We start from the raw sequence: 27,458 nt of genomic DNA on the forward strand, positions 1-27,458 counted from the left end.
AAATAACTACAAAGAGAGTTACACCTAGCGGTTTGGCACATAAAGTCTGTTAATATGATATGACATTAATGCAAAAACATATTGACAGAGCAGAGGGTTTCCACCAGTGTAATGAAACCTAAGCAGCCCATCTGGCTCAAGCTGGCTGCCAAGCAGGCCGAAGCATCTGGGATTTGGGAGTGGGGTGGGGGGATATTTCTGTGATGTTTATCCAATCTAACCTGAAAAATACTCCACAGAAAAACTCACAGGTTGTGTGCAGAATGTTAGTAGATGTGCAGCTGATGCCATGGTGCATTGACACAGTAAAGCTACACAGTTTTATGCCACTGACAGCAACAGAACTGCCTTATCCAGGTAAAATGCCCCCATCACTATAAGACATTCATTTCTCTTCGTCCCGTTGTGACTTTCTGAAAATCAAAGGATGAGGGTGTGTTTGTGTGGCTTCATCCTTCCATCAGAGCCCTGTACACCAAAAGAACACAAATTCTTCTCCCACACAGACCCCTTTCTATTCATTCAGCGTCGACGTAATATATTAAAGCCAAAAGGCCAGTGACTGAGGCAGGCTAACAAACTCTGTCCTGGCAGACATGCCTACATAAAAGAAAATCTAATCATCAGTTTACGGCTGACGGGATATTGTATGTTTATGACAGTACAGCCGTGGCCCACTGGTTAAGATCATCACCTGCCACTGTGGCGGACCTAGGTTCTAGACCCCGAAATGCTCCCTGGGCGCTTCAGCTGCACCCTGCTCCAGTGTGTTCCACTAACAAGTGTGTGTGTTCACTGTGATGGGTAAAATGCAGAGAACAGATTTCGTGTGCATGCATGCATGTTCATGACAATAAAGGTGATTCTTCTTCTTTTTCTACAATGCCTCTTAAGCTACAGGTGGGCTCCTGAAGCTTAATAGCCCCATTCAAGGTCAATCAAAGTGTGGAACTTCAAGACAATCTTACTGATGAGTCAATAGGGGTCGAGCTATACAGTCAAGCGGTGACTGACAAATGGCTCATACCAACCAGCCATGGCCATGCATTAAAATCAACCCTTCCATTTTGTTTTTAGAAACAAAAAGAAAAGTTCTGACAATGTTCTAGGGGCAGCTCAGAGAGAAAAAACAGGAATTCTAGGAATAGAGTGAAGAAAACATGGGTAAGAAGGAGACGGTCCACCCTTCTTCGACGCGGCACTTTGTCTCACTTTTTCTGGTTGAAAAGGGCTTGTGCTTCTATGAAGGGGCCATGTGTCAGGCACGAGGGGAGCCGTCACTTTCTGGACATATTGTATGTCCTCACAGAGGGAGGCGAGGGTAGGAAGAGGAACAAACAGTGACCAAGAGAGACCTAAAATGACAAGCATTGGGAAAATGTTACCGAGAGAAAGATAACTGCTTCCTGTTTACATTGGGGAGAAAATACAGGACAAAGAGCAGCAGGCCACTAGACCACTACTGACTCTGTGCTCTGACTTCTTGCACTGAATAGATTTGGCCCAATTCCAATCTTTCCGTGTCTCTCTTTAGCCCCTGTCAAATGAGGGAATACTTTGTTTTTGTATGCCTAACTGTTCTGGATGAAATGCACAAACTTGGTTGGGATAGGTACCGTAATTTCTCGTGTATAATGCAAATTTTTTCCCCCAAAACAATTGTCAAAAGTCAACAGTGCACATTATACATAGGTATAAGGGCAAAATGAAAAAGCTTTCACATTTTATAAATGTATGCCGCCATCTAGAGGTTATGAAAAAGGTGTAGCCTACACTTTCATTCCAATATGACAGGGGTACGTATGACTGCATATCCTGTATGTACAGTTGTGGTCATAAGTTTACATACCCTGGCAGAATTTGTGAAATTAATTATTATTATTATTATTATTATTGTAAATATGACTGAAAAACAACCATCATTAATTTCTTTATTGTTATGTTTTGTTTAATGATAATGCTTTTCTGAAATGCTTGACAGTTTAATTTGAATCCCATTAAAATAAAATTAAGTGTTTTGCCTAGCCCTTCATATTTTCTTTAAAGAATTGTACCCATCTTACTAATTCTGCCTGGGTAATCAAACATATGAGCACAACTGTGTGTTTTCTTATTTACTTAATAAAAGTAAGGTTATGAATTTCAAAATAAGAGCAAGTAAATAAAGTATTACATGTTCAAATAAAGTACTTAACCAGAAAACTGAAAACTATGCTGATTGTGTGGAACTTATTTTTTATTAATTCTGTAGTGCAGCAATTGAGGCAAGATGGCATACATGTGATTGCCACCAGCAGAGGCGCTCTTTGTTCACTCTCTACCAGTCTGTGGTATACAGAAGAACACAGAACATCAAAGATCCATAAACTCAAATCATATCCATCCACATTAGGGCCAAGATGCAATGGTAAGTCATTGTGACAGCGCATCAGCGATAAGAGATTCATGTCTCACTTTTATATTTTTTAACAGTGCACTCCAGTATTTAGCTCATTTTTATCAACAACATATTGTACGAATATAATAGCCGTTATTACCACAAAGACTCTAGTTTACTGATTTTAGCAGCCTATAATATTGATGGACTAACCTGGACATCTCTAGTGTCAGTGCCGACGATAATGCTCACTCATAATTTATTTATGTTACCATACCGCCTATGCTGTTCATGTTGTGTTAGTAGGATCAAGAGTTTCCAATGGCCCAAGCTGTGTGCTCAACGCTCCCGGCAACATTTACAATGCAGGACAGACTTCCTCGTGATTCAAAGCAGCATTTCATGCAATTCAGTGCAATGGAAGATATTTTTAGCTGCATAAACTGCAGTAACATTAATAAACTTCAACTTTTCCTTTGTCCCAAAGGTTTTCCATCTGGTCCATAACAAAAACTTTTAAACTGTACATGCATAATAAAATAAAAGATCCAAGTCTGCAAAACATCTTCAACACAGACCTGATGAAAACAAAATAGTTGGTTCCTATCATTCCAATTTTTAGTGTTGGCTTCAGTATGTGGCTGCATCATACAATATGCTCGCTGCTTAAAATGACAAATGTTGCCATGAGCATGTTACATCACCCATCACAGTGAATCCCTCCAGTAACTTGATGATGAACTTGTTTGACATCCCGTTAAAATGTGCAAAGCAAGCCGTGCTTGTCTGCAGACAGCTTGTGAGAGAAGAAGCAGAAGGGATAAAGATTTCGGTTTCCTTTTTTTGTAATCAGTATCAGAGCCCATGAAGCAATGCGAGATAACAGTCAGGCTGGAAATATTCCCCGAGACGAAAGTGTGACGCAGAACAGCAGAACATATGTTCTAGTCGCTGTTCCGTGAGCTGGCAGGAAAGTCAGATAAACAACTATTTTAACCTCTTCCTTTGTACAGTGTACTAAATCTAAGGCAACACTAGAGGTAATTTTGTCCATTAACAGATGTATTTCATTTTTACTGCAATTGATTCAAATGTACCGTAGCATGAAAGCAAACACACTTCAAAACCAGGAGGGGAAAAAAATAAAGTTAATGATTTTCAAAGTCTTCACAGTAGAACTGAAGAAACAAAATATTTTTCAAGGTTGTTTGTGAAATGTCTGTCCTCATGTTCTTCTTCGGGTACCAATCCTTGTCAAGACTGGTCCTTATTCGGAACAGGTGGACTTGTTTTTGAGAAAAACAACGACACAGAGTAAAGGCTTCTTTATACTTGCACGGGCGGCGACCGCGTTGACTTCACTGCGGCTATCCCGTGCGCAGTTTGCTTTGATGCTAGAGTACAACCCACGCACGATGTTTTGAAAATGTGCTACAGTTCTCCTCCAAGTTGGGGGGTGTCGCTACACTGGTGTTGGCTTGGACAACACAGGGTGGAGTTTCCTCTGCATTTTATGGCCAATTTCGGTAGCCGTTTTTACTCTCCGGAACAAGTAACAAAGCAACAACAATGCCAATCGTGGAACAGTGCCTGCTGGAACAAATGGACTCAGATGACCAGATGATGTGTTTAATTATATAACCAAAACCTAACCAAACTGCGTGAACCTCAGGAGCATTTGACTTCAGAGGTTCAAACTTAACGCGTATTCGCGTTTCACTTTTTGCGACTTCGCATATTCGCGTTTTTGTGCTCAGGGTAAAGCCATGTATGTACAAATATTGCTTTGGCGCCATCCTCTGGCATCTTGGTGCCAAGGAACTACCTTGAAATGAGGGGAAGATTAGATGCCGCCATTTTATGGCATCTAATAGGCAGTAGTAACAGTAGAGCAGCATTATAATCTACCGCACGCCTACCCATCAAAAAAACGTAAAAGATGTGAAAACATGTCTTTGGCACTAAACGTTTGGATTCTAAAAAGATGCGTTAACACGTCTTTGGCCCTGATTGAGTGAAGTTAAACAAGGTCTCGAAACGATTAATCGATTATCAAAAATGTTTAGCAAAACAGTTGTCAATTAATTTGATCACAGATTAGTCGTCGATTAATCCAGCAATTGTTACACCTCTAGAGCTAACATTAGCCTGGGTTGTTAGTGGAAGCTATGACAGGTCTTCGCTGCATGTTTTAGAAATCAAATATTGTGATATGAATTTAAAATTATATTGAAGTGTTTCGGATCAGAGCTTGTGGTGTATGTACAGTTTAAACTATAAACGAGGGGCATTTATAAACATTTCAATGGAATGCATCAATTAGATCTGACTGTTCGCTATTCAGCCGTCACTATCCCTGCAAATAGCGGAGGCTTACTGCATTTGTAAACTATATCTACGATAGTAGACATGGGCCAGTTTTAAAAAGTCACGGTTTAAAAAATGCTAAAACCTTCCATCAGCGGTATGAGTTGTTTTTTTTTCTTTTGTTTTTGAGACGTCAGTGCAGGTAAAGTGTCACAACCACAACCTCTCCCTATATTAATATCTTGAATGTTCATATCTAGATATAGAAACAGCTCTGAGCGTGTCACTCGAGGCTCTGTCAGAGGTGACTGTCTCATTCCTCTGCGCAGGAGCACTTTCAGTAAGTCAGCCTGGTCAGTGAGGAGCGCTGGTGAGTGGAACTCAGTACGTGAGGAGGTTAAACTGCTTACAACATACAAGGCCTTCACAAAAAAAAATGAAAATGTGGCTAGTTAACACCTATAGCTGCCAACCCTAAAAGACAAGTATGTTATGTTGTTTTTTTGTTTTGATAAAAAAAATTATGGTTTTATTCTCTCTTAATAGTATAGTTTGATTATGTATCCTGTATTATATTGTCTTGTAGATGTATTCTACTGCTTTTTTACATCATGGCCAGGGGACTACAGATGAAAACTAGCCTTCTGGCTAATTCTGGCTTTTTTAACCATGTGTACTTCATGTGTTTTATGAAATTGCATTGTCCCCTTTCAAAAGAAAACTGAACTGAGATATCAATACAACAATGATATATCTTTCAGCCCTATGGAACGTTCCACTCAAAAAATACCACTATATCCTGAGTTAAGCCAATCTGATTTGTGATCCCATTTCATGATAACGGCTGGTTGAGGGTGCTGAGTCACTGCAGGGTTGTGTAATATTAACTTCAAATGCAGAGCATAGAAAGTCTTGCCAATGCTTCATACAGGATCTCACTTGCTGTCATTGAATTAGTATGAGTTTGGTTAATGCAACATTTAGACGCCACATTTTAAAGCTTATCAGTGGTTAAGTAGTGTGTGTTGGGGTGATATCGACCTCATGACGGAACTGCTTAAATTGAGTATTGGAGTTGTGCTGCTGTGAAAGGGAAGTTGCAAGCGTATATTTAGATCTTTGGGCCATGATTGATTGTGCATTTTGCAGCCACTAATAACCTATTGAGTGTCTTTTTTTTACAGTACAGTCTCATAGATCAGATCACTTGAACTGGCCCAGCAGTGTAAGCGACCATCAATGCAGACAGTTTAGGCTACGTAACCATGCTGCCTCCCATTGCCAGACATAATATTTATGCATAAGATATGATGACATGAAATATGTCTTCCCTGAATGAATGCATATGCCTCTTCTATGAAGTGCACAAACCTTTCTACTCGTTTATCAGGATGTCCTCCTATGGGCTGTTGCACACAAAAATACACCAAACACTGTTCGGTTGCTATGACAAAGCACTGACCACATCTGAAACTGCAGAGTTTGGGGACTCCGTACACACACATGCATACACGTGCGCGCACACGATGACAATGCTGCTGCTGCTCAGTAAACCATCAGCATGGAGTAACAGTTGATACAGCTATCAGTGTGACTGGGACAACTGCTCCACTCAAAGAGTCCATAGTCTCACACTCAGGGAAGCTGCCTGCTTGCAGATAAGAGAAAGCTGAATATTGGACAAGGAAAGTCTGGCCTTAGTGGACACAGCTGCCCCAGCGGGGGTCTTTCTTTTGCCCTCATCCTTCCCCTTCTTGATTTCCTCTACGTGAGAATCCTGCTGAATTACACTGTTTAAAAGTTTAGGGTAAATGGAACCGATTAAAGATACAAAAAAGACACGAGGATCTAAACAGCCTTAGAAGTGCACCTTGCAGGAGACTAGTTACACAATGGAAAGTATTTGTTTGGGTTTACAAAGCCTAATTAGAATCAGCCTGGGAGAGGGAACATACTTGCCCCTTGCACATCTAATTAAAAAGGGTTTTAGTTGTATGAGGTCAAATATTGTAGTTTTATAAAAGCACATTTCTATACAGGTTTTTTTTCTCTATGACCTCACTAAACAAAAATGTTGAAAAAGCAGCAAAGGTTCTGGCTTTGAAGGTGACACTGTATCGCAGCAGGCATTCTCCAATGATTTATGAAAGTGAGGAGAAGCGGTATGGAAAATGGATGGATGGATGGATGGATGTATATGTAGTGTATATCCATCCATCCATCCATTTTCTGAGCCGCTTATCCTCACAAGGGTCGCAGGAGTGCTGGAGCCTATCCCAGCTATCATCGGGCAGGAGGCGGGGTACACTGTTTGCCAGCCAATCAAACAATCAAACATAAACAAACAACCATTCACACTCACATTCACACCTCGGGGCAATTTAGAGACTTCAATTAACCTAGCATGCATGTTTTTGGGACGTGGGCGGAAACCGGAGTGCCTGGAGAAAACCCACGCAGGCACGGAGGGAACATGCAAACTCCACACAGGCGGGGCCGGGGATTGAACCAAGGTCCTCAGAACTGTGAGGCAGACGCTCTAACCAGTCGTCCAACGTGTCGCCTATGTAGTGTATACGTACCGTAAAAATGTCCAAAGACAAAAACAATGAATTTCTAATAATAAACTCAGCTCAGATTGCCTGTCTTTTTATGACATTGAATCTACTTTATAAATGCGCCTTTTTCATTCTACTGGACATTAATGTCAACTTTGGAAACTGAGTGAGAGTCTTTTAGTAATGAGACAGAGGAAATATGGAACGAAGGTGAAAGTGAGTAGACCGTTTTAAAGCTGTCACCCAGCTACAAACAGGATTCTCTTTCAGGTTGAAAGTGAGAGTTGAGAGCTAAATCTCAATAAATACTCTGTCTGCTTTTTGAGATTTAGCTTCTGTGCTGATAAGCAGCACAGCGCCTCAGTGTTTGTTAAGTGTCACCACACTGCAAGACGTACTCCCGCTGCTACTGACGAGTGAGTTTCAATTCAGCCTCAAGCGGCACTCCTGCCATTGCCCTTGACCAAGGCCCTGCCTTCACAAGCTACCAAGCTGGAGCTCTGCTCTATGGCTGCCCCTTAACAGCCACGTTGATTCAAAAACAAACTGTAGCTGCCCCTCAACTCAATCAACAGGCAAGATCTTTTCAGATGGGTGCTTCACTTTATTTGCAGATTGGTACACCACGTGCAATCATCAAACACCGTAAAAACTAGTAGTACAAAGAAGATACCTTGTTCCGCTTGCCGTAGGCGCTAACCCTAAGATCCAAGATCTTAGCTACAAAGCTAACATCCAAAGATTGAAACATGAATGAGGGAACGATGAGCACACATCACAATTCAAAACATAAGTAAAACTCAACAATGTTTACCTATGATCCTTCATACATTGGCCTTCAATGACTAATAAATACATTAAAATGTAAAAAAAAGTATGAAATCAGTCGATTCATGACAGGTGCGCACCACCCAATTTTCTTCTCACCACCTTGCTTATGTTAATGAATAAAAAATCATTGTAATTGATGGGCTTGTGCCCACATTTTGCAAACAGCATTAACCACGCCCCTATTTCTTTCCGTGTGATGCTCAAAATGAGATCAGCGATGAGGTTTGCAGTTGCGAGAGATAGCCCCAAAAATTCAAAATAGAAATTTTGCAACAGCAGAAATTGAGATTGCCCTGTTAGAGGTGGAGGAAAAGAAGAAAAACTCAACTTTTTCGAAGTGTTTCCACTGGAGAGTCAATGACAATAAATAAAAAGATACCTGGGCCTTATTCACAGACTCTGTAAATACAGTGTCACTTGAGGTGCGCACCGTGGCTCAGATAAAGAAAAAGTGGCTTGATATATTTGATAGGTGGATACAAAGAAAAATATATCCGACCAGAGAAAAAAAGAAGAAAGAGGACAAGGACCACCTGACTCCACAGGATGACTGACTGGCTGCTATAGGAAACTCAGCCATCTCTAGCATATGTGAACGGCACGAGGGTGAACGTGATGACATTCATCCATCACTTACCGTAATTTCTCGTGTATAATGCGCATTTTACCCCCCAAAAAATTGTCAAAAGTCAATAGTCCGCATTATACATAGTTATATGGGAAAATGGAAAAAAAGACTTTCACATTTTATAAATGTATGCCGCCATGTAGAGGTTATGAAAAAGCTGTACATGTTCATTCCAATATGCCACCGCCACCTAGACGTTATGAGAAAAGTGTACACTTTCATTCTAATATGCCACCGCCACCTAAAGGTTATGAAAAAGGTGTAGGCTATACTTTTATTCCAATATGACAGGGATACATATGACTGCATATATGTGCAGTTGTGGTAATAAATTTACATACCTTGTCACAATTTGGGAAGTAGTTTTTTTTTTTTTTTTTTTTATAAATACAACTGATGACTGAACAACAACCATCATTAATTTCTTTATAGTTATGTGAATATCAAAATGAAAGCAAGTAAATAAAAATAAAGTATTACGTGTTCAAATAAAGTGCTTAACTTCAGAATAATTATTTGAAAAGCTAATAAAATACAGATATGATTCTACCCATATGATCATATGGGTAGAAGCAAAATCATGCATTGTATAATTGCATTACACAGTACATAGGTAGGCGGCACGGTGAACGACTGGTTAGAGCATCTGCCTCACAGTTCTGAGGACCAGGGTTCAATCCCCAGCCCCGCATGTGTGGAGTTTGCATGTTCTCCCCGTGCCTGCGTGGGTTTTCTCCCGGCACTCCGATTTCCTCCCACATCCCAAAAACATGCATGCTAGGTTAATTGACAACTCTAAATCTAAATTGCCCGTAGGTGTGAATGTGAGTGCGAATGGTTGTTTGTTTATGTGTGCCCTGCGATTGGCTGGCAACCAGTTCAGGGTGTACCCCGCCTCCTGCCCGATGATAGCTGGGATAGGCTCCAGCACGCCCGCGACCCGAGTGAGGAGAAGCGGCTCAGAAAATGGATAGATGGAGTGCATAGGTAGAAGGGTTTTCCAGAATTTTGAGTTCAACTTTGGGGGTGCGTATTATAAATACATCGGTGCGCACTATACATGAGAAATTACGGTACAGGTAATGATTTATTTGCTCCTATTTGATTGAAATGATTAATATTGTGCAATGAACAAGTGAAGACAAAAATAAATTGAAGATGAGATGTAAATATATGAGTGGCAGAAAAATGTCCATTTGACAGTTGGAAATTTAGTCAACACTTTAGCAAAATCCTGGGTTCAATCATCGTTACGGTTTTTGTAAATTAATTTAGTTTCAAAATGCATCTTAGCATCTTGAGTAAATGATGAGTGGTGTTTTTTCAAAAGCTGATCATTATTTGTGTGTACGCGTGGTCTGAGGAGGTTCTATATATGTAAATTTGTAAAAAAAAAAAAAAAAAAAAATTTGAGTAAGAACATACTGATGATCACAGATTTGAGCATCAAACGTTCGTACGTACAATCGCAGCACAAATTTGTGCCTGCGCTCTGTTTGTGAATGAGGCCCATCTGTCTTGAGATTCAGGCCTTTTGTTTCCTTGCTTCATGTCCTAAAGCTCCTGTCGCCCAAGTCTCAGAGAGGACCATCTAGAAACGTCTAGCTTTATTCTTGTCACGTTCTGTGTTTTGGCCTGTCGGTAATGTGTTTTCTCTCTGCCCAGTCTGGCCTGGTTAATTGGTGAGCGGAGTCCTCTCGACACACCTGCCTGCAATCAACCAGTTGCACCTGTATGCAATCAGCCTGATTGGCTATATTTTTTTGCAGCTCCAGTGGAAGGAAGATGCTGGAACGTAGTTTTTCTTGCAGTCTTGCTTGTCACTTCGCTTCGTTACTGCAGGATTTAACTCCAGGAATAAAGGTTTATTTTTGTATTAAAGTAAACTCCAATTGAAATGACAAATACATTTAATTTTACAACTACTGACCTCTACTACTGAAATACAGTGGTATATATTTATAAATTATTCCTATAAGTTAAAAAAAAGATTTTGTTTAGACCATAATTTGAGACACTGTCGCCGCCATGTTTACCGTGCGCAAAGAATTCTGGGAATGATGACGTAGAATGGTTGTTGTAAAATTACTCTCTGCGGAACTAAGCTAGCCTCTTGCGAACAATTTATCATCAGCGAAAAGAGTTAAAAATGCCATACTGCACCGCTTTGGGATGCAATTTCCAATCAGGGTGGAATGCAAAAAAGGAGGTAAGCATTCATAGCTTTCCCAAAACAGTTCTACACTGCGGTCATCGAATCAGTCCTCTGTTCTTCCATCACAGTCTGGTTTGGTGCTGCTACAAACAAGGACAAACTCCAACTGCAACGGACAATCAAAACTGCTGAAAAGATTGTCGGTACCCCTCTACCCACCCTTGAGTACTTGCACGCTGCCAGAACTAAGACAAGAGCATGCAAAATCCTCTCGGACCAGCCACACCCCGGTCACCGGCTCTTCCAGCTCCTTCCCTCAGGCAGGCGCTACCGATCAATGCAAACTAGAACTAGCAGACATTCCAACAGCTTCTTCCCTCTTGCAATCAACTTTGGCATCCCCTGGACTCACGGCTATGGTGTCCTTGAGCAAGACACTGATACCCCGAAATACTCCCCGGGCGCTTCAGCTGCCCCCTGCTCCAGTGTGTTCCACTAACATGTGTATGTGGTCACTATGATGGGTCAAATGCAGAGAACAAATTCCGTGTGCATGCATGCATGTTCATGACAATAAAGGCGATTCTTCTTCTTCTTCTTAAACAGCTAACCTACAATTCCATTGCAACACGCTGCCAATTTTTTTGTCTTGAGTTTATTGTCACATTTCTATCAGGCCAATTATATATTACTCTCACTGTAGTAGTCTCGCATAACTGCACTATTTGCATATCTGTTGTTGACCAATACTGGCCACTCATGCCAGAGTAGCATCTGCCCCATTCCTTGAAGTCTCTGCGCCCTTTGCACAATGGTCGTTGCACCGGACTATTGCTATATTAGTCATTCAAACTGCTGTAAGTGCTAGAGGACATCTATATGCACAATTGTCAAAAAAAAATTAATAATTTGTACTGGCATTACCAGATAACTAGCAACCCTTTATTGCTCAGTGACTGTTTTTGTCAATGTCTTCATGTCTCAGAAATGTTCCCTGTCAATTGACTGTCTGTTGTCGTACTACAGCGGGTTAGCATTGAAAAATAGCAAAATTGGTCTGCATATAACTTTACTCTGTTATTACTGAATCCATTTATAACATCGGGCAAATTTAACAAGTACCGTTGGCAGCGGAAGAAATTAAACTGAACAGATAACTCTCTTTCTCAGTAGGCATTGGCAAGCAGCACGCCAATACTCTCTTTCTCAGTAAGCATTGACAAGCAGCACACCACTAAAAATGACCAGCTAGAGTTTCTTCCCACCTGTCATCTTCATCCTCATTTCTTGTTTCTTCCTCTCTCTCCTCATTTTCCTGATCGCACTCTGGCTCGAACTGAAATGGCTGAACAACGTTCATCGCTGCCAGGGGCTGCTACTGTGGCAACTGCTAAAAACTACTCCGGGCGTCGGGTACATCCCCATTTGACGTTACAACCCAGAATGCACTGCGACGAAAAAACAATGGCAGCCTATTTTGAAATTACGTTTTGTAAAAATATATAAATCTGGAAGTGAAGTGATTATCGAAAGTTGTATCTTATGTTATTCAAGTTGAAAGAGATCATATATACCAAACATGTCATTGAAAACGGAGGTCACTTTAAGTACTCCTATTATTTTGTGTTTTCTTTAAATTATGCCTTCCAGAAGAACTTTTCTTTGTACTTCTGTGATATTTTGTATTTTACGTTTCTAGCTTGTGTCGATAATTGTCTCGCTCGCTTTCGTACCTTCTTTCCACTGAGGCTCAGTCCATCGCCGTTTGTTTTGCTCTTCGCATGTTCAGTTTTTGCGATGACCCTTTGTCATCGTAGTTTATTTGTTATCCATTAGTATAATGTTTCACGTGTGCTTTCTGTAGTCATGTTTTAGTTTTCGTGACGACCGTTTTTCATCTTCTTCCTTTGAGTACTTCTGCCCTCTCCAGGTCAGGGATGAGATCTTGCCCCAAGTGGAGGCATTCAAGTATCTTGGGGTTTTGTTCACAAGTGAGGGAAGAATGGAACAGGAGATCGACAGACGGATTGGTGCAGCGTCTGCAGTGATGCGGACTTTGTATCGGTACGTTGTGGTAAAGAAGGAGCTAAGCCGAAAAGCGAAGCTCTCAATTTACCGGTCGTTCCTACCCTCACCTATTGTTACGAGCTGTGGGTCGTGACCGAAAGAACGACATCCCGGATGAAAGCGGCTGAAATGAGTTTCCTCCGCAGGGTATCCGGCCTCTCCCTTAGAGATAGGGTGAGAATCTTGGTCATCCGGGAGGATCTCAAAGTAGAGCCGCTGCTCCTCCGCATTGAGAGGGGCCAGATGAGGTGGCTGGGGCATCTGATTCGGATGCCTCCCAGACGCCTCCCTAGTGAGGTGTTCTGGGCACGTCCTACCGGAAGGAGACCCCGGGGACGACCCAGAACACGGTGGAGAGACTACGTCTCTCGGCTGGCCTGGGAACGCCTCGGGATCCCCCCGGAAGAGCCGGATAAAGTGGCTGGGGGGAGGGAAGTCTGGGCGTCCCTGCTAAAGCTACTGACCCCGCGACCCGACCTCAGATAAGCGGTAGAAAATGGATGGATGGATGAATGAGTAGTTCTGTTGTGTATCACACCCTTGTACAACTTTTGGTTTGAATTTGGTCCACTCTTCGGCCGTTGGCCAACCCTTACAATTCTATGTGTGTAAGTTTGCTATTAAAACTTTGTTACGTTTTTTAATAGTGACATCACTTTCACTGTTGACATTTATAGCATGTCATTTATATACACTCTTATTTTAAAACAATACTTTGTTTGACAGGTTGTACAATGCAAAAAAGTCTGGTTATTTACAGTGTGTAACGAGGTGAGGCCATTAATCACTATTCTGAGGCAAGCTGCAATGAATTTATGTGAGCGCTTCGGTTGTATTATGAGTCACTTGTTTCTTAAAAGATACACCACATCAATATACTAATGTAAGTATAAATCAGGGGTCGGCAACCTTTTCTACTCAAAGAGCCATTTGGGAACGCCTCCCAATGAAAAGAAAGCACTCGAAGCCAGAAACTGCACACAAAGTAGCACCATCAACTAGAAAGACGACAACATGCAGAATATCTAAAGCTACACTCGACTTAATGAAAAAGCGACGTAAAATGAAGAAAAGGGGCAGCATTATCAACAAAATTGAATATGTTGAATTGTGCAAGACGATTCGGAAAAAGATACGAGAAGAATTGAGAACTTACAACGTTCTGCTTGTTCAGAAAACGCTTGAAGTTGGACATGGAATTAAAAAAAAAAAAAAGTAAAACGTGCATTAATTCGCCACAAAATAATTTTTGGTCTGAAAATGGAACGATATGTCACAGCCGCCAAGAAATCGTACAACAGTAATTCCATTCCAATTATTTAGCAGACATGGTTCCCTGTTTTGTTTTTTTTTTTTTTGTTTTTTTTTAAATCCCATGTAATAAATGATCCTATTGTGTTATAGTCCTATTAACATCTGGTGTTACCAAAGTTAATTTATGAGTATAGCTGTTGTATTGAGTGGGGAGCAATTTTATCAAACCTCAATGTCACATTTTTAAAAAAAAAGATACTCTTTGGCCCATGTTGCAATGGAGTACTTTCATTCTAAACTTCACTCACGATTGGTCTGCTGAGAAAAAGAATATTTGCCTTAAACACCATAAGTTCCAACTAAATCTACCCGAACCACAACTTCTTCAGTGCATGTGGACAGTTTAGGCAAAAACACGTTATAAAAGGGTATGTCCAATAACCATTAAAATAAATTGTGACCTCAGTGTCAATGTGTGCTATTAAAATGCGCATACAACCATTCAGAGTAAAAGGAGACATCTGTGTGAAAGTGTGCGTCACACAGCAGTTTGTCCCAGAGTCAGCAGAAAGTGCATGTATTCGACATACTACAATGGTGGGTAAAAAGGGGGGATGGGAAAGGAGCAAGGCTGTCGCTATGGAAACTCTGCCATTTTCCTGTCAGCTTCTATCTCGGGAGCAACATACAGATGCGCTTGAACGCCACACACTGTCACAAAGCAGGAAACTGGAAGCAACTGGAAAGGGTTACTGGGTGTGACCTCGTGAGACAGCTGAAGTCCACGTTAGTTCACACTCTTTAAATGTTCCATGTGCTGCCTGCAGCGTCATCCTCTGTGAGGAGAGTATTCCTCTGTATGAAGTCACAAAGAGAAAAAATTTACTTGTCATTCATCTGATACAGCTTGAGTCAAAGCTTTTCACAGAAAGTGGCCAAAGAGTCAACAGCGAGGAGGAAGTGACTGCGAATAAAAAAACAGAGGGGCACTTTGAGCCATTCGCCTAACCAAGCTGAAGACTGACTGAAGGCCAAGCTGTAGATACAGACTAGACAAACATGTGTAAATAGAAGTAGCTTCTATTTGTTTCAGATGCAGTGAAACAGAAAACCCTGCAGTCAAGGGTGGTCTATGGCTGGGGGTCCCCCCCAACCACTGGGCTGCGGACCGGCAACCGGCCGCTCGGTGGGAGGACGGCTGGGTCAGACAGAGCGTCTCGGTCTGGTCTATGGACGTCATACTCTGCTTGTCTTCATATCTACTGATTGCCTTATTCATATGAAGTCACTCCAATCTTACATAGCAACATGAAGGCAAACTAAATGAGACAGGATCAGATTTGAAAAATTGAGGCTGCAACTCAATAAAACTTGAAGCAGAAACCAATTCCCTTATCATTTAGCAAGCAGAAACACTATGTCCATCCTCCTGAGACACTCTTGACACAGTCCAAATATATTGCACCATAACTTTACCTTGTGTTCGTCAATGTCTTTAGAATGTTGCTTTCTGTAACACCTCCTGTGAAGTCTCAAAATACATTTAAGCACAAATGTAAATCAATGAGGAAAGAACCGACGCATCCCAGCACATACACAACACAACACACACACATAAAACACCATGTAGTGGTGAGCAGTCTATGCGCATAAATAACTAGGATGTAAATGTTTACATTGGCCTTTAGTGGGCTCAAGCCAAAGAGGGAGTTGGAAATGTTCCCTGGTGGCACTGGCTGACCCACTTCTACGCAACTCTTATCCCTGACGTGACTCAGAGGATGACCACAGCACCCCCCCCCCCCCCCACCACCCCACTCCCACACACACACACACACACACACGACGACACACGTACACACACAAAAACAAACACACACAAACAGATACAAACATACACGCACACAACAACACACACTGACCAAACTCAAGAGGGGAAAAAAACCACAAAGCTGTTGATGGCTATCTCTCTCCCCCTCATCCTTCTGTTTCCTTCAGCCCTTATGGTCCTACTATCTGATCTAGCTAAAGAGCCTGCAACATCCAGTGTCACGACACGACTACAATTCACTGATGACTATTATTTTTTCTATGCACCGAATTGGTATAATAAAGGATCCATGCCGGGCGCCGTTGATATATTACCAATTAGTAATCATAATAAGGCACAGGTGTCAAACTCAAGGCCCGGGGTCCAGATCTGGCCCGCCACATCATATGTGGCCCACGTAAGCAAATCATGTGCTTGAACTGCCATGATTCTCGCTAAAATCTGTATAATTTTTTTTTATTGTTATATGGAATAAATATTTCCAACCATGTTTTTGTTACCAAACCTCTTTTTACAATACAGTAACTTAAACAATAGTTATAAAGTTGAATTTCGATTTCCAAACTATTAATCTATCAATTTGTTGTCTATGTAATAAGGAGTTGATTCAATATTTATATGATTTCAAAATATTAACGACCCTCTGAGAGAAACCATAACTACAATGTGGCCCCGAACACAAATGAGTTTGACACCCCTGCTAAGGGTTGCTTTTTTTTTTTTTTAGTACATAATTACAAGAACATCAGAGCAATCCCATGGATCCAAACACAGTTCTCTTCTCACAGCTCATTTAAAAAAAAAACCGGACATGGCAGTTAAAAAGTGTTTATGACTGAACCTCCTTACCTCGATGACCCAACAATGAACCCTATCTAGGCCTATGGAATACTTTTAGAATAAATTATTCTATCGATTAGTCCATCGATTAATCAAATAATCTGATAATTTATTTTCTATTAACATTTATTGAAAAAAAATGTTTCCCCACACTATTTATAAACTGATTATTGTTGTTTATTAGGTATTGTTTAATGGTTAAAAAAGCAAACAGTCAAACAATATCACACAAGAGGGAGTGATGTAATATTAACCAACCTTTTTGAAAGTATATATGTGTGTATGTATATATATATATATATATATATATATATACACACACACATACACATATACACACACACAAACACACACACTGTATTTACATGGTTGACTGTTTCCTCCATTACTGTTAAAGTAGCAGGTGTTTGAAGGCTTATAGTCACCGTAACATCTACAACTAATGTCCGTTAAATTCCAAGGTGTTTCACATGTGAGCATTAAGCTAGCGTACTTTGGTTTGATTAAATTATGTGGTTTGGGTCAACGTTTTGATGCTTAAATATACTATACAATTGAACCTTGATTTTACAGACAAATAGGGGGAGGGGTCATCTGTTAAATCCAATTGTCCATTAAATTGAAGCACTAAAAACTCCAATACAGTTAAAAATTATTGTAAATAAATATATATTTCAAAAAAGCATTGAAATGTTTTAAAAGTTTGAAAGTGTATCCAAACTGACCTCGCTAGTGCATGGGAGGGGTTATTTTGAGTTCCAACTGGGCACTATTTTTGCCCATTAAATCTGAAGTCTGTTAAATCAAGTACAACTGTATATGTGTACCCCTATTGTGTTCATTTGATAGGTATGTCATAGCGCTTCTTTTGCTAGAGAACTGTGTGTAAACGTTCCAAAGGCGTAATAATGTCTAACTTCCCATTCCCCTTTTTAATTACAAAGTGACAAATGTGGAACTCCTGATCCAACAATGATAACATTGACAGTATTAATCACATCATCTGCTTCAGTTTGCTCTGGACACACACTTTCCAATCATCTAAACAAACAAATAAAAGTGATTAATGTTGCTCGTTAATCTTCAAGCAAGGTTGCAACAAGGTCGCAAACATTTTTACCTCATTCTGCACTGGCAGAATGTTAACACACTATGCAAGTGGAGAAGCATACTCAGTGATTCTTATTCTGCCTACCCCACTTCCCATGAGTGGTGCCGAGCACCCCCCAACGCCCAACCCACCTATCAGCAGCGGCCACACACACAAATTAATGATGTCACAAACAAGGAGATAAACACATTGTCTGTCAACAATGGAGTGAAGTGGCCCGCTAAGAAATTGGCAGGAATCATATTTTCATATATATTTTCTGCTGGTGCTTTCCAAGACTGATTCATAGGTGGCTTACTCACCAAAATGTCTAAAAATAAGTCCAGTTCAACTCCGCTGAGAACAAGGGAATAACAAATCTGTTTAGCTAACCGATACACTAAAAATGTAATAAAACTATTGAAATACTAATAAATGTGGGACTGTTTTTGACTTTCATTTCTTGATAAATGTAAACACAAATTTACTGCATACAATGAATCAAACAGCGAACAGCTTAAGTTTCATTTCTAGCCACTTGTTACTTTCTTTTATTTACCCTCAACAAGGCTGAAGCTTATAAACAGTAGCAACAAAGCGTGTGTACTTGAATTTGTCTGTTTGTGTGTGTGTGTGTGTGTGCAAGTAGCTGTGATCCCGCTACAGTCCCAAAGTTGGGAACAATGGCATTCCTGTGCATGCTAGCTCCAGGTGGCTGTGGAAACCCAATCCTAAGGCAAGCCTCGCTGGCACACAGAGTGCCGGGAATGCTGCTGACTCCCTCCGGAGACATGTGCCAGAATGGAGCTATTGTTCCTGACAAGCTCGTAGCAACAATAAATTCACCAAAATTGCCATGGATGACAAACAAAAGTTGACTCAGATTTACACATTGATATTACTTTTCACTCCACTAACTGACAGACAAGAGAAAAAGACGCTCTCTTTTCACAAACAAGGTTAGTAAAACATCTTGGATGCATTTGTATGCTTTAAAATGTGTATCTGGCAGGCTAATAACATTACACAATAGGCCATTAATATAAACAACAACATACAGAGGAGCTTTAATATTTAAATGGCTCTAAATGTTGGACAATTTGGGCACTGACCAAAGCAACAGCTCATAACTCCCAAAAACCGTAGTAGGGAACTCAAAGTTCCAAGTACCACTGTAGATAGTTTTTACCTTTCAATATATAGTGTTTAGCTTATTTTTACACTTGTATAACAGTTCCAAATGGTCAGTGTTAGTCAAGACATTGCCTGTGCAGACCAAATCGGAGGTCAACCAACATCACGGAACAGGTTGTCTTTGACCTCAAAGGTACCATTATATCCTATGAATCCGACTATTATCAGGTGTCTATGGAGAAATAGGAGGCGCCGCAAACTATTCAACATTGTGTGTGTGTGTGTGTGTGTGTGTGTGTTTGTGTGTGTGTGTGTGAGCTAAAACAACAGTGACACGTACAATTATGGGATGTGGTTTAATGCACTATATATGGCTAATATGCTCTCATTCTAGACTTTGGCAAAACATTCTATATAAATCATTTAGGAAAATATTTCCCAAACTTTCTTGATACAAGGCACCCATTTTACTTTAGAAAAATCTCACAGCTCACCACCCAAAAAAAATATGACTACCAAAGTATGAATACTGAAATAATGTTGATCATGTCTCAATTGACTCACAAATTAACTTCTTCAGTGTAACGTGAGCTTATTTAATTGAACACAGAGCTGATATACTCGCATGAAACCATGACTGATTCTGTTGTATGAATGGCAACAAGTGGCTACACAGGTTTATTGTACCTTGTGCCATCTAATGGAAAAAACATGTATTCTTTTGCCTGTCACTATACGTTGCTGGCATAGATGAACAAAGATGTAATCAAATGAGACTACTTTTCAGATCAATTAAGTGAAATTGGATCATTTCACACAGCACCCGTTTATCTTCCACGGCAGATCGGTGTGCCACAAGACCCTGGTTGGGGAATCACTGATTTAGGAAACTAAAAAGCGCACACAAGCAGGCAAATGTGCTGAGGCTAGAACACACTGTCAACACGCACACAGCACAGGAAATGCATCATGTCAAGTCCACGGCCTTGAAATGAGGAACATGAATCATTTCCTCCTTATGTTAGACAGTCATGCCTTAACACAAGTTTGAGGTGCGGTGAATTATCATGACATAAATACAACTCTGGTTAGAAAAATATGCCACTTTCACTTCTTAAGACAATGATTATTAGTATTTGTAGCTACTCAGATATCCATCCATTTTCTATACTGCTTATTCTCTGTAGGATAACGGGTGTGCTGAACCCTATCTGAGCTGACTTTGGGTGACAAGCAGGGTACACCATGGACAGCACATACACACAACCATTTATGCTGACATTCACAACTAAGGATAATTTAGAATCTTCTACGAAACTAACATGCATGTTTTTGAAACGTGGGAAGAAACAGGAGTAACTGGAGAAAACCCACAAAACCATGGGGAGAACATGAAAACTCCACACAGGAAGGCCAGAGCCAGGATTTGAACCCACCAACCTCAAAACTGTCAGAAAGCAAAGCTAGGACACCAGGTCGTGGTCTGTACTATGCACAAACACACACGTAATAGATAATACAGTCTCCCCTCTATCATTTTAAGGAGCATGACAGGTTAATTTAACTGGATCATTGTCATCTTCATTTGCGATTATGAAGAATCCATTTTCCCACCACAAAAGATAACAGCGCTGTTAATGCATTCCCTCTTTGCAACTGACACATTGTGCAACTCAGTATAAAGATCGCCAAGTGGCTGTTTAATGAAAGGTAGTTTAAGAGGGTAATAAACTGAGTTGAATCATCCGACCTCAGTTAAGATAGTGATACAGACCCAGTTCATGGTACACACAAAACTCATTAATACAGGTTAATAAGAGTGAAGATATAGGGTATATTACAAAACAGTCCCTGTTGGCGCAATGATAGTCTATTATAAAAATGTCCCTTCACAAGTCTGCATCTGGTTTTGGTATAATGTGCAAGCAATTTGTTCTGTAACAAAGTACTTAAGAGCAAAACTGGCATTATTTCTTGAAGCAAGTCTGACTAGCATCGATTAGTGTCACGGCAATTGAAAGCTAAGTAAAAGTCAAGGAAAAGTGACAATCTGCGTTTTAAGGCTGAGTGGCATCCTCCCTCCGTTAACCAGTCCGCTTCTGTCAACAAGAAGCCCGCTGCCATAGCAGCCGTCCTCGGCTACGAACATATCACTTTCGCCGGCGCTAGTTTAATATGGCAAGAAGAGCAGCGAGGTCGCTAATGTACGAAGAATATAGCCCGCTTACCTTAATTTAAAAGAGTGACGGGGCAGCCCAAGTCCGCCGCAGGTTAGCTTGGAAACCACAAAACTCCCCCGACCAGGTACCAAGTGTTGGGGCTAAAGTTAGCTCGCTAGCTCAGTTAGCTTCTCGGGCTTAGCGCAGGACAAGCGCTGCTGCTGCTGCTCCTCCTCTCTGCGGGCGAACACCAACCGGTTAGCGCGTGGGGAAAACAAACTAACAAAAAAAAAAAAAAAAAAACAGAAGAAGCTTAACGTAAAGGCGTGTGCCGCCAGACACATCTACACCGCCGCCATCCGTCGTCTAAGGTCGTTACGAGGTGGGACATCCATGAGGGGAGACGGGCAAATACGGATGGTCGCTCTGTCGGAGAGGAGTGAGCGGCTGACTGAGGTCGGTCCCTGGCGGCGGTTTGGGTGGGGGGTGGGGGGCGTGCAGCCTCTGGCTGGCCGAGTCCTCGTGAGGGAGGGAGGGAAGGAAAGGAAGGATTTGGCTGCTGCTGCTGCTGCTGATGTGCGGAGCGAATGCAGACAGCCAGCTTCGTTGCTCATCCCTCCCTTCACTGCCTCACCCCGGAAGAAATTACACAGCCGAACCCTTAATTGGGTTCTAAAAAGACATAAACGCGATCTACACACACACTCAGATGTAACTGGATTTCATGACTCCCATAAAGTGCGTAGTCTATTAGACCAAAACAAATGCTTATAAAAGCACAGCGTAAGGAAAACCTAGAGGCACAAAAGTCTATGTGTGTCCCCCCCCCCTGTGATTTTAAATAAATTACACAGTAGTAGTATAACTGTACTTCAATTTAACTTGACAAGTGCCCAACGGAAAAACCTCGTGGACATAGAAACGCTGTGTTCAGAATTACTCCCTATCCACTACATAGTGTCCTCCTATACTGAGTTTGTGTAGTGAACATTCAGAAAAGTTTACACCCCCCCTGTTCAAAACCTTTTCAACCATTAATGTGAACTATAATTTATTCAATTCCATTGCGAGAACAAAAAATTGTCACTTGATGACGACTGTCTTCACTGTGTTCCATTATCTATATCATTAACAAATAGATGAACCCTTTGTGAGAGGGGAAGTAAATAAACTAAGATAAGTAAATAAAAAGATAATGTGGTTGCACAAGTGTGAAAACCCTCTTGTGTGGGATGTGGGCTGTGTTCAGAATCAACCGATCACAATTCAAACTCAAGTTGAATGGGTGTCAAAACACACCTTCCACCATTTAAAGTGCCTCTGATGAACCCCAAACAAAGTTTGGCTGGTCTAGTAGGCTTTTTCTGACATTTGTGTAGTCACATTGACAAGCCATAGTCCACAGAGAGCTTCCACAGCATCACAGGGAACACATTTTTCAACGGTAGTGGTTCTTCACCTTGTTGAGGAACTGAACCCAGAAATTGTCATGTTCATTCACAGAATCCTTTGTAATTGGAAAAATAAATTGGATTTTTTTTTTTAATGAAAAAAGTACTTTTTATATCAGTGCACAGTGTACCTTTTATATCAGTGCACAGAATTAACCATACATCAGTTGCACACAAAATCAGTCGTCAAAAAACAAATCCAACAAATGGTGAATTTTTTCAGACTAAATAAATAAATAAATCAAAAACATAACTCAATGGATATATACTGCAAACAATGTAACTTTTGCTGTTGCCTTACAGATATAAGTTGAGGAATGCTCGACTTCACCTTGGGAAATTAGACTCATATAATTTTCGCAACAAAGTGTGTTCCTTTCTTCGGTTTTATGTCTACCATCCTGAAAAAGAACGGCTCACAAAGATATGTTGTAGCAAATAATAGTATCTCAAAGGCTTTACACAATTTGGTGGCACCAAAAGGCTGAGAGCGCGGTTTATATGACAATTTGTCAAGGAATGGACACACACAAACACACAGACACAGTGTGTGTGTCTTCTTAACCTCCCCTGAATCCCTGAGACTGACTCGCCGAACCCCTGGGGTCCTATCGTTAGGTTAAGAACCACCTTTCATAGGTATCAGTCAGGAGAAGGGTGCAAAAGAATTTCCACGGCGTCAATTACACAATGGTACACAGTGACGACAGTCCTCTTCAAGTGGAGAAAATATTGCACAACAGTGACATAAGAACTAGACGTCCCTCCAAAATTGATGAAAAGACAAGAAGAAAACTGGTCAGGACAACAACAACCTTGAAGGAGCTGCAGGAATTTCTGACAAATACTGCCTGTTTAGTATGTGTGGCAACAATCTTCTTCATACGTCTGGGCTAAATGATATAGTGGCAAGATAAAACCCTTATCTTACAAAGAAGTGTGGGAAAATGTGTTATGGTCAGATGAAAACAAAGATTTCACTTTTTGGTCATGATTCCAAAAGTTATGTTTGCCACAAACACAACACTGCTAATCACCAAAAAGAATACCATATAGTGAAGCATGGTGGTGGCAGTATAAGCATGGTGGTGGCACTTTGGGTCTAGTTTGGGATCTTGTTCACGGTGGACAGAATTATGAACAGTTCCATATCGTAGCAGTCAGTGTTAGCACAAAACCTTCAAGCCTCTGCCAGAAAGCAAAATAAAAATGTCAGGAAAAGCCTGCTTGAGCATCCAAACCTTATTTGGGGTTAATCAGAAGCACTATAAATGGTGACATGTCTATATCGACTCCCATTAAACATGAATTTCAATATGCTTGGTTAATTCTGGACACAGCCACATCCCCCATAAGAAAGTGTGCACACTTGTGCAACCACTTTATCTCAGTTGTTTATTTTTACTTCTCTCTAAAAATATATATATAATTTTTGAGTTATACAGGTTACAGGTCACATTATTGGTGGGAAATGTTTTAAAATTATTTATATTGGTTTCATGTTTCTTAATCACAAACACTTATTTGAAAAGGGGTGTGTAGACTTTTTATTCCACAGTTGGTTATCCCCAATGTAGTGCTCTCAATGTATCCCACAACGCATCTTGAAAAGTAGTGAACAATGATGGTCACTAAAAAATCTAATATATCCCATGATGAACTGGGCCGATACAGAAAAAAATATTTTTCATTTCCGGGGTATTGTTTGATTTTCGGCACGAGCCGATTCTATGAGTTGTGGTGCGAAAATTTCTAAAAGCGCAACACATCACAACACGGAGGGACTGCCTAAAGTGCAAAGTGCAGCATGTTTACAAGCTTCTGGTGCACAAAACAGGAAATTTGTTTAAACATTCCTAAGGTAGAGAAAGGTAGAGGACACAGGCTTAACATTCTTAAAAGATATTATCTTCCTACCGTAAATAGCCTTCACTGAGCTAGTACAACACCAATATGTCTTCTTCGAGTGGCAAGCAGAGTATATACTTACAGTATGTTAACTGAGTACATTTACTTATGCCTAATGCAACCCCTCCCCTCTCTTTGAAAAAATACTCCCAGGGCAAATTATGTGTTTAACAAACAAAGACACTCACGTAAAGCTTGCCCAGCCGTCTTTCCTCTTCACTATTTTTGCAACATTGACTTGCCAGCACAAATAGAAGTTATGAAGAACTTTTTTTTCATGATGCCTTCATTAGTCTTTATAAGATACCTGATTGTATAAATCCAAATGAATCCAATGAAATCAAATCCTTAAAGTGCTGTATCTTGAAAGCGCTGGTGTGGCATTGTAAGTTGTAACTTTTTTTTGTAACTTTTTTTTGTAACTTTTTACCTGCTCAACACCAAGATGTAAATGTATTCCTACACCTCAACAATTCAATACATTAAATTGCTGAAATTTCACTGATGATTGACATTTTTTTAACACCATGGGTTTGAGTTTGACACCAAAATAAATTAGCTGTTTTTTGCATCACTGTCTCAACATCTGCTCAGTATTTGCACTTTGTAGCATTTTCTGATCACCTCAGATTCTAACATAGCTGTTATTTGAGCAGATAGAAACCATGTTTTTCTTTATTTTTCTCAAGCTTCTGCACCACCCATAAAGTCCTCTGGCGCCCCCCAGGGGAGGCACACTTTTAATAACTGCAATTTTATCATAAACTTATGAATGACAGATACAGGCAGCTATAGTCTAACAAGTTGCAAACCTCAGCTTGTGCTAAAGGTTTACTAGGCAGCTACTAAGGCTAAAAAAAAATGTGTTATCAAGGAGAAAAGCATGGTAAAAGAGATCCATCCATCCATCCATCCATCCATCCATTTTCTGAGCCGCTTCTCTTCACTAGGGTCGCGGGCGTGCTGGAACCTATCCCAGCTATCATCGGGCAGGAGGCGGGGTACACCCTGAACTGGTTGCCAGCCAATCGTAGGGCACATATATATATGTTTTTGAGATGTGGGAGGAAACCGGAGTGCCCGGAGAAAACCCACACAGGCACGGGGAGAACATGCAAACTCCACACAGGCGGGGCCGGGGATTGAACCCCGGTCCTCAGAACTGTGAGTCAGACGCTCTAACCAGTCGTACACCGTGCCGCGGTAAAAGAGATGTAAGAGGGAAATTGGCTGTGCTTTACCACCACCAAGAAGGGAGTGTTTATGGCGAGCAGTTCTTCCCGCCTGGGGAGTATTTAAAATGTCTTAGCTCCAGGCGCAGCCTTTTTGTCACCCCACTTTATTACCTGTGCAAAAGCCGCACTTGTGACTGCTTAGACTGTTTCTTATAGCTGGCTGCCTCCACCACGGGGGTCATTTTCTTCAGCAAAGACCAAGGTGTCGTCCATATTCAGAGGGATAAAATCTATCCCCAGTCTTTTAACTGTAGCAAGTATAATGTACAAAAAAAAAAAAAATGCTGTTGATTTTTCGACGGTTAATTTTATGACAAAAACAAAGTGTGAGAGAATTGAAGCTTTCATGAGTGATTTGATCCTTAAATATATATAGATAACACTGTGCAAAAGGTCATCATTTGTTGCACTGGCAATACTGTAACGTATCCAATTATCAGTGTCTTTAGTACAACCCCAATTCCAATGAAGTTGGGATGTTGTCCATCCATCCATTTTCTGAGCCACTTATCCTCACAAGGGTCACGGGAGTGCTGGAGCCTATCCCGGCTATCATCGGGCAGGAGGTGGGGTACACCCTGAACTGGTTGCCAGGGCACATATAAACTAACAACCATTCACACTCACATTCACACCTACGGGCAATTTAGAGTCTTCAATTAACCTACCATGCATGTTTATTTCATGTTCAAACTGGTAAAACTGTATTGTTTTTAGCAAATAATCATTAACTTTGAATTATATGGCTGCAACATGTTCCAAAAAATCTGGGACAGGTGGAAAAAAGACTGAGAAAGTTGAGGAATACTCATCAAACACCTGTTTGGAACACCCCACAGGTGAACAGGATAATTGGGAACAGGTGGGTGCCATGATTGGGTATAAAAGGAGCCTCCCTGAATTGTTCAGTCATTCACAAGCTAAGATGGGGCGAGGTTCACCTCTTTGTGAACAAGTGCGTGAGAAAATAGTCGAACAGTTTAAGGACAATGTTCCTCAACGTACAATTGCAAGGAATTTAGGGATTTCCTCATCTACGGTCATCAAGGCAGTAAACCAACATTGAATGCCAGTGACCTCCCTCAGGCGGCACTGCATCAAAAAACGGCATCAATGTGTAAAAGATATCACCACATGGGCTCAGGAACACTTCAGAAAACCAAGGTCAGTAAATACAGTTCGGCGCTACATCCGTAAGTGCAACTTGAAACCCTACTATGCAAAGCAAAAGCCATTTATCAACAACACCCAGAAACGCCTCCGGCTTCTGTGGGCCTGAGCTCATCTAAGATGGACTGATGCAAAGTGGGAAAGTGTTCTGTGGTCCAATGAGTCCACATTTCAAATTGTTTTTGGAAATTGTGGCCGTCGTGTCCTTGTGGCCAAAGAGGAAAAGAACCATCCGGACTGTTGTGAACGCAAAGTTCAACAGCCAGCATCTGTGATGGTATGGGGTTGTGTTAGTGCCAATGGCATGGGTAACTTACACATCTGTGAAGGCACCATTAATGCTCAAAGGCACATACAGGTTTTGGAGAAACACATGCTGCCATCCAAGCAATGTCTTTTTAATGGACGCCTTTGCATATTTCAGCAAGACAATGCCAAACCACATTCTGCATGTTAAAACAGT

The 27,458-nt window shown here is 40.9% G+C and overlaps 1 protein-coding gene across 5 annotated transcripts in view; it reads right to left on the reverse strand.

The window, feature by feature from the left end:
* Positions 1-21,815, reverse strand: part of galnt1 (UDP-N-acetyl-alpha-D-galactosamine:polypeptide N-acetylgalactosaminyltransferase 1) — a 55,135-nt gene extending 33,320 nt beyond the window's left edge. For 4 of the 5 annotated variants that reach the window (XM_061674874.1, XM_061674872.1, XM_061674873.1 and 1 more), the window contains exon 1: positions 21,301-21,815. The gene's annotated coding sequence lies outside the window, so the exon portion shown is untranslated. Of the gene's footprint in view, positions 1-1,212; positions 1,314-21,300 lie in introns of those variants that run through there. The other variant, XM_061674875.1, reaches the window with a different exon arrangement.
* Between the last annotated feature and the right edge of the window lie 5,643 nt (positions 21,816-27,458).

This window comes from Phycodurus eques, chromosome 4, assembly GCF_024500275.1.
Source record: "Phycodurus eques isolate BA_2022a chromosome 4, UOR_Pequ_1.1, whole genome shotgun sequence".
Taxonomy (NCBI): Eukaryota; Metazoa; Chordata; class Actinopteri; order Syngnathiformes; family Syngnathidae; genus Phycodurus; species Phycodurus eques.